Source organism: Phoenix dactylifera, chromosome 4 (genome assembly GCF_051530095.1).
Source record: "Phoenix dactylifera cultivar Ajwa chromosome 4, Ajwa_hap1_PhDact_Kaust_v1.1, whole genome shotgun sequence".
NCBI lineage: Eukaryota > Viridiplantae > Streptophyta > Magnoliopsida > Arecales > Arecaceae > Phoenix > Phoenix dactylifera.
The window spans coordinates 30,417,259-30,423,258 of NC_143193.1; positions in this window are offsets into that span (position 1 = coordinate 30,417,259).

Genomic DNA, 6,000 nt, shown 5'->3' on the forward strand with positions numbered 1-6,000 from the left:
AAGCTTTAGGATGGAAAATATATCCATCTTTTAATCAAAAGGAATGCTTAGATAAGTTGAGTGAATCATTCATCTTCTCTAAGTTCAAACTAAGTTTAGCATTTACCACACCATTCGAACAATACGAATGGAATGTCATATCTTTTGGCATTGGAAATGCAGTCTCTGAATTCCAGAGAATACAGAATGAGATTTATAATCCATTCTTAAATTTTATTGTTAATTACAACAATGAAGTTATAATGTTTTCTAAAATAATAGAACAACACTTTGAAATGGTAATCATTAATAATGAATTAACCATCGCCGCTGATGCAATAACCTTGCTCCAAACCTTCCTTAGGATTTTGGACCATTCTATCAGCCCAGGGAAAATTATCCCTATTTTAGCCACTTTACCAAATCCAGATTGGATTAAGATTTTCTATATATTCACTGCTTTTATTTTCAGTGAAATCTTAAAACAATTGGATCTAATTTATGGTAAAGGACTCTTTTTGCAGAATACCTCTGACACGTTCAAGGTCACTCAGAGTAAGTATTCACACACAGAAAGAGGAATACTTTCAATAATGAAAGTTATATCCTTCTTTCGAAATGGTTTGTTATCCCTCCAGATTATGTTGGGAATTGACTGCAAGGCAGCAAAACAAATCATTGAAGCCTCACAGAAAGTATCTGTTGCATGGCAAGCACAATTAAGTGTTTTTCAGATTAAATATCTGACTGTAGAAGATATTATGCTTCTTCACCCCTTGTTTCATGAATTCTTGCAGGAATGATTCCAAGGCGAGACTACCATGAACAAGGCAGAAAATCATCTGCCCGAAATATCAGGGGACGCAGTGCAAATATAGCACTTCCCGAAAATACTGGGAATACATGGCCCCATTATGGTCATTATGGCAGGGGACGCAGTGCTTATGCACTTCCCATATATGCCAGGGGACGCAGTGCTTATGCACTTCCCACTCAAGCTGCTCCACAGTTAACTGCGGGAAATTTCCCACCAATGGAGCCCAGCAGTTCGAAACTGGTGGACTTGGCAACCTTTCTCAATAAAGGGAAGCAGAAGGTTGACCATGAACAGCACACTAGTGCTGGGCAAGGAACTTCCTTGCAACCAACTTCATCGTCGAGCCCAACGATGAAGGAAGTACTACAGGAGAATCTCCTGGACAGTACTAACTCGGAGAAGAAATCCGAAGAGGTTATTATGTACCTGGATCACAGTGAAGTTGCTCATCTGAGTGATCCATGGTTCATACGTCAAAAATACTTTGACGAACGGGGTTACCCTTCAATGGAGGGGAAAAACAGAGTAGTAATGGAGGCACTCCTGCTCCATACTAAATCTGTAGAAACCCAGCATAACTTCCAAAATGGAAGTATCAGGAGTGGAATTATTAATTTTAGCAAATGCTATATTTTGAAGGTGATCAGACCAAATGAATGGGGACTTGACCCAAATCAGGCCAAGCAGATCACAACCAACGGACAAGTCTATCTAGTGAATTACTGGGACTATGTTCAAGCCTTCACCAACATTTTCTATTATGAAAATCCCAAGAAGAAGCATTCTTGGTTTATACAGGTGGAGCCGGAAATATTGCAGAAGCCACTGCTAGGATGGTTTCACAAATGGTGGACCAAGTTTGGGCCAGAAATTAACATGCTGCCCCCACCAGTACTTCAACATTTTGAAGAATGGGTGGATAATCATCCCACCATCAACAAGCTCACAGATGAATGCATCTCTACAGAGCTATGTCCGATGATGTTCGTAATTCAGAACAAGATCCTATGGATATTCAAGTGGATCATATCGGCAGAAATGGACCAGGAGGTAAATATCCCTGTCCTCAAGAGAAAATATCTCTACAAATGGTGGCGAGGTATGCCTCGAGAAAAATATGATGATATCATTTCCACCATTAAATCTGATTTAGCTACCTTCAAGAAGGACCGTTCTGAAATTCAGCAGCCTGAAGGTTCTACTGACAATTATTTTGCCAGTCTTAAAGCTAAACTCTCCAGGAAATATCCACAATGCAGTCCTGAAGAGATTATGTCCAAATGCCTGGACCAGCTCAAGAAGCAGTTCTGTTCTACATTTGAAGCAGAACATCTGACAGACTCCATCAAGAGTACTGCATCGAAGAAGACAGTGTCAATCAAGGATGCTGCCTCACAGAGTTCATCTAACTCTTTACCTGATGATGTTAATATGTTCAGGTGTCTTGCAGGAGAAGCTCAAGATCCCTATACAGAGGATACTCTCTCTCCTGAGAAAGAAGAAGAACAGTCTACTTCTATGCATAACAACTCCTTCTTTATCTTTTCCCCTCACGTCAAATGCATAAGATGAGTAGAGCTGAAGCTACAGAACACATGTGGCAAAGTATCTTGGAAATACATCCAAGAAAGGGTGCAATCAAGACCCAGCATCAAGCAATCCTTGATGATCCCAGGTTCAAGCCGGTGAAGCTACACCAAACCAAGGGAAAAGAACCTGCCTCTGACTAAGCAGAGGAAGATGATTGTTCTATGACCGGGAGAATCTACTTTCGGCAGAAGAACCAAGCCTTGTGTCTTCACCAAGCAATGCTTTCGGTGGAAGAAATGACTTCTCACCAAGCACAAGGACAAGTCCAGAGAAGATGCTCTGAACAAAGCTGGATTAAATCAGACCAGCAGTGCTCGCCCGTGAAGCCAGCACATGGAAGGACGTCCTCCATCCAGCACGAGGAATCGCCTTTGCAGAGTGGCTCAGCCCAAAGCCACTTTCTATCACATCACCGCTTTCCTTCAGGCGGAAGGAATCCCTCCGATCAAGGAAAGATGCTTTCTTAGCCTGCAAGAAATAGCTTTTGGCAGGAAAGATGCTTTCTTGGCAGCGAAGGAATCCACTTTCGGCGGAAAGCAACACAGACCAATGTCACGTCACTCTGACGGATGGCATCTCCACCAGCAGAGGACAAGAAAAGGACGTACGGAAGAATCTACTTTCGGCGGACCAAGGACACTGTGCAATAAAGCACTTTTGTAAAGCAGTACTGTTTACTGCTTGCTTTTGCCTTTGAGTCCTTTCGGTCTTTCTTTTCCTTTTCTTTATGTCGTGTCATTCTTTATTGTTTTGTCTGTCGTCCATATGAGGAGACAGTCTGACCCCGGACTCCAAAATGAATTGGAATCCATTGTAACCCGAGGTCTATTTAAGGCAACGACTACTCGCATTTGGGTAGGAGGAACCTTAGACAGCCCCTTGAAGTAATAAGAAAATCTCTTTTGCTTCAGTCTCGGTTCTTTGCTTCTTTCCTCTCTCCTTCCTTTCCCCCGCTTCCGCTCAGAGGGACTCGCGCCCCCTCTAATTTGGTATCAGAGCAGAGGCCTTAATCGGCCAATCTCCAGGAACTCTCACGCATGATCGTGGGTGACGAAGTGTGGCTCTCCGCCTGGAGGCGTACAGCTGTCCTGTCTGTGGGAGTATCACCTCTGGGTGTAATGTCGAAAGACGTAGCATTCAGGAGGCGGCCGCGCGGTTGAACAGGTTGAGCTGATAATGGTCGCTCCCGCATCCCGGCGGAGTCCCCCTGCGTGCAAGCGTGTAAGGGCTCTCCCAGGACAGGGTCAAGCAGTTGTGCGTGCTTTGATAGGTATACATGGGTGTCACTGTGGCGAACCCATGTAGGAGGAATGGGCTCTCCTCCCCATCTTGGTGGCTTACCACCGCCAGCTGAAGCATACTATGTTAAAAATAACATAGTACAAGCTAGAGGTAAGCCAAAATTGGTTATAAACTATAAACCTCTAAATAAAGCTTTAGGATGGAAAATATATCCATCTTTTAATCAAAAGGAATGCTTAGATAAGTTGAGTGAATCATTCATCTTCTCTAAGTTCAAACTAAGTTTAGCATTTACCACACCATTCGAACAATACGAATGGAATGTCATATCTTTTGGCATTGGAAATGCAGTCTCTGAATTCCAGAGAATACAGAATGAGATTTATAATCCATTCTTAAATTTTATTGTTAATTACAACAATGAAGTTATAGTGTTTTCTAAAATAATAGAACAACACTTTGAAATGGTAATCATTAATAATGAATTAACCATCGCCGCTGATGCAATAACCTTGCTCCAAACCTTCCTTAGGATTTTGGACCATTCTATCAGCCCAGGGAAAATTATCCCTATTTTAGCCACTTTACCAAATCCAGATTGGATTAAGATTTTCTATATATTCACTGCTTTTATTTTCAGTGAAATCTTAAAACAATTGGATCTAATTTATGGTAAAGGACTCTTTTTGCAGAATACCTCTGACACGTGCAAGGTCACTCAGAGTAAGTATTCACACACAGAAAGAGGAATACTTTCAATAATGAAAGTTATATCCTTCTTTCGAAATGGTTTGTTATCCCTCCAGATTATGTTGGGAATTGACTGCAAGGCAGCAAAACAAATCATTGAAGCCTCACAGAAAGTTTTGCATGGCAAGCACAATTAAGTGTTTTTCAGATTAAATATCTGACTGTAGAAGATATTATGCTTCTTCACCCCTTGTTTCACGAATTCTTGCAGGAATGATTCCAAAGCGAGACTACCATGAACAAGGCAGAAAATCATCTGCCCGAAATATCAGGGGACGCAGTGCAAATATAGCACTTCCCGAAAATACTGGGAATACATGGCCCCATTATGGTCATTATGGCAGGGGACGCAGTGCTTATGCACTTCCCATATATGGCAGGGGACGCAGTGCTTATGCACTTCCCACTCAAGCTGCTCCACAGTTAACTGCGGGAAATTTCCCACCAATGGAGCCCAGCAGTTCGAAACTGGTGGACTTGGCAACCTTTCTCAATAAAGGGAAGCAGAAGGTTGACCATGGACAGCACACTAGTGCTGGGCAAGGAACTTCCTTGCAACCAACTTCATCGTCGAGCCCAATGATGAAGGAAGTACTACAGGAGAATCTCCTGGACAGTACTTACTCGGAGAAGAAATCCGAAGCGGTTATTATGTACCTGGATCACAGTGAAGTTGCTCATCTGAGTGATCCATGGTTCATACGTCAAAAATACTTTGACGAACGGGGTTACCCTTCAATGGAGGGGAAAAACAGAGTAGCATGATAAACAGGTTAGGGAGGACTATTTTCAAATCCAGTATTATAATATTTATAATACTCTATAGCATCTATTATTGATGCATAATCAGGTAAATGGCTTACCTCGGGATATTGTCCCTGCTTACTTACCAGAGCTTGTTGCTGTGGTTGACTGCAGCTAGCATTGTTGGCTGTTCTTGCATCAAGAATTTCTTGTTGTTGCGATAATTTCACCTTTTCATTAAGATGAGCCATTATCTGTTTAATAACCTCACAATTTGGGTTCAAAAAGGGAAGCCTAATTTGTTTGCCCTTTCTTTGGAATATTATTCCTGTATAGTCTATCTTATTGATAGGCATAATTTGGTCTAGGAAAGGTGTTCCTAGAATGACATTATGTGTCAAATTTTCTATTATTACAAAGGATGTTATTATCTTTGTTTTCCCTGTAATAATATATGCATCCAACAATTGATTGGAGATACTTAATCTGGTTCCTTCTGCTATAGTAGCTGATTGGGTTGTTTTAGCCAGATAAGTCTTAGGGATGATTCCCTCTTTGATGCAATTAAAATCTGCTCTAGAATCTATCCGAGCAACAATATTTGGTATGACAAGGTTTTTATTAACCTTTATAGTAATATTGACATACCATTTTGGGGTGATTACCCTTTGTAATAAGTGTACATCTTGAGAAGATATATTTTCTTCTTCATTGATTACACTTTTCCCTTTTGAATCCACAAAAGATTCTTGGGAATTTTCTAAGTCTGTGATTCTAGACTTAATCTGATTATTTTCAGATTTTAAAAGAGCTATGTCCATTTCTAACTCTTCAATTTTCTGCTTCAATTCATTTGTTGAAACAGGTTTTTCCCTGAT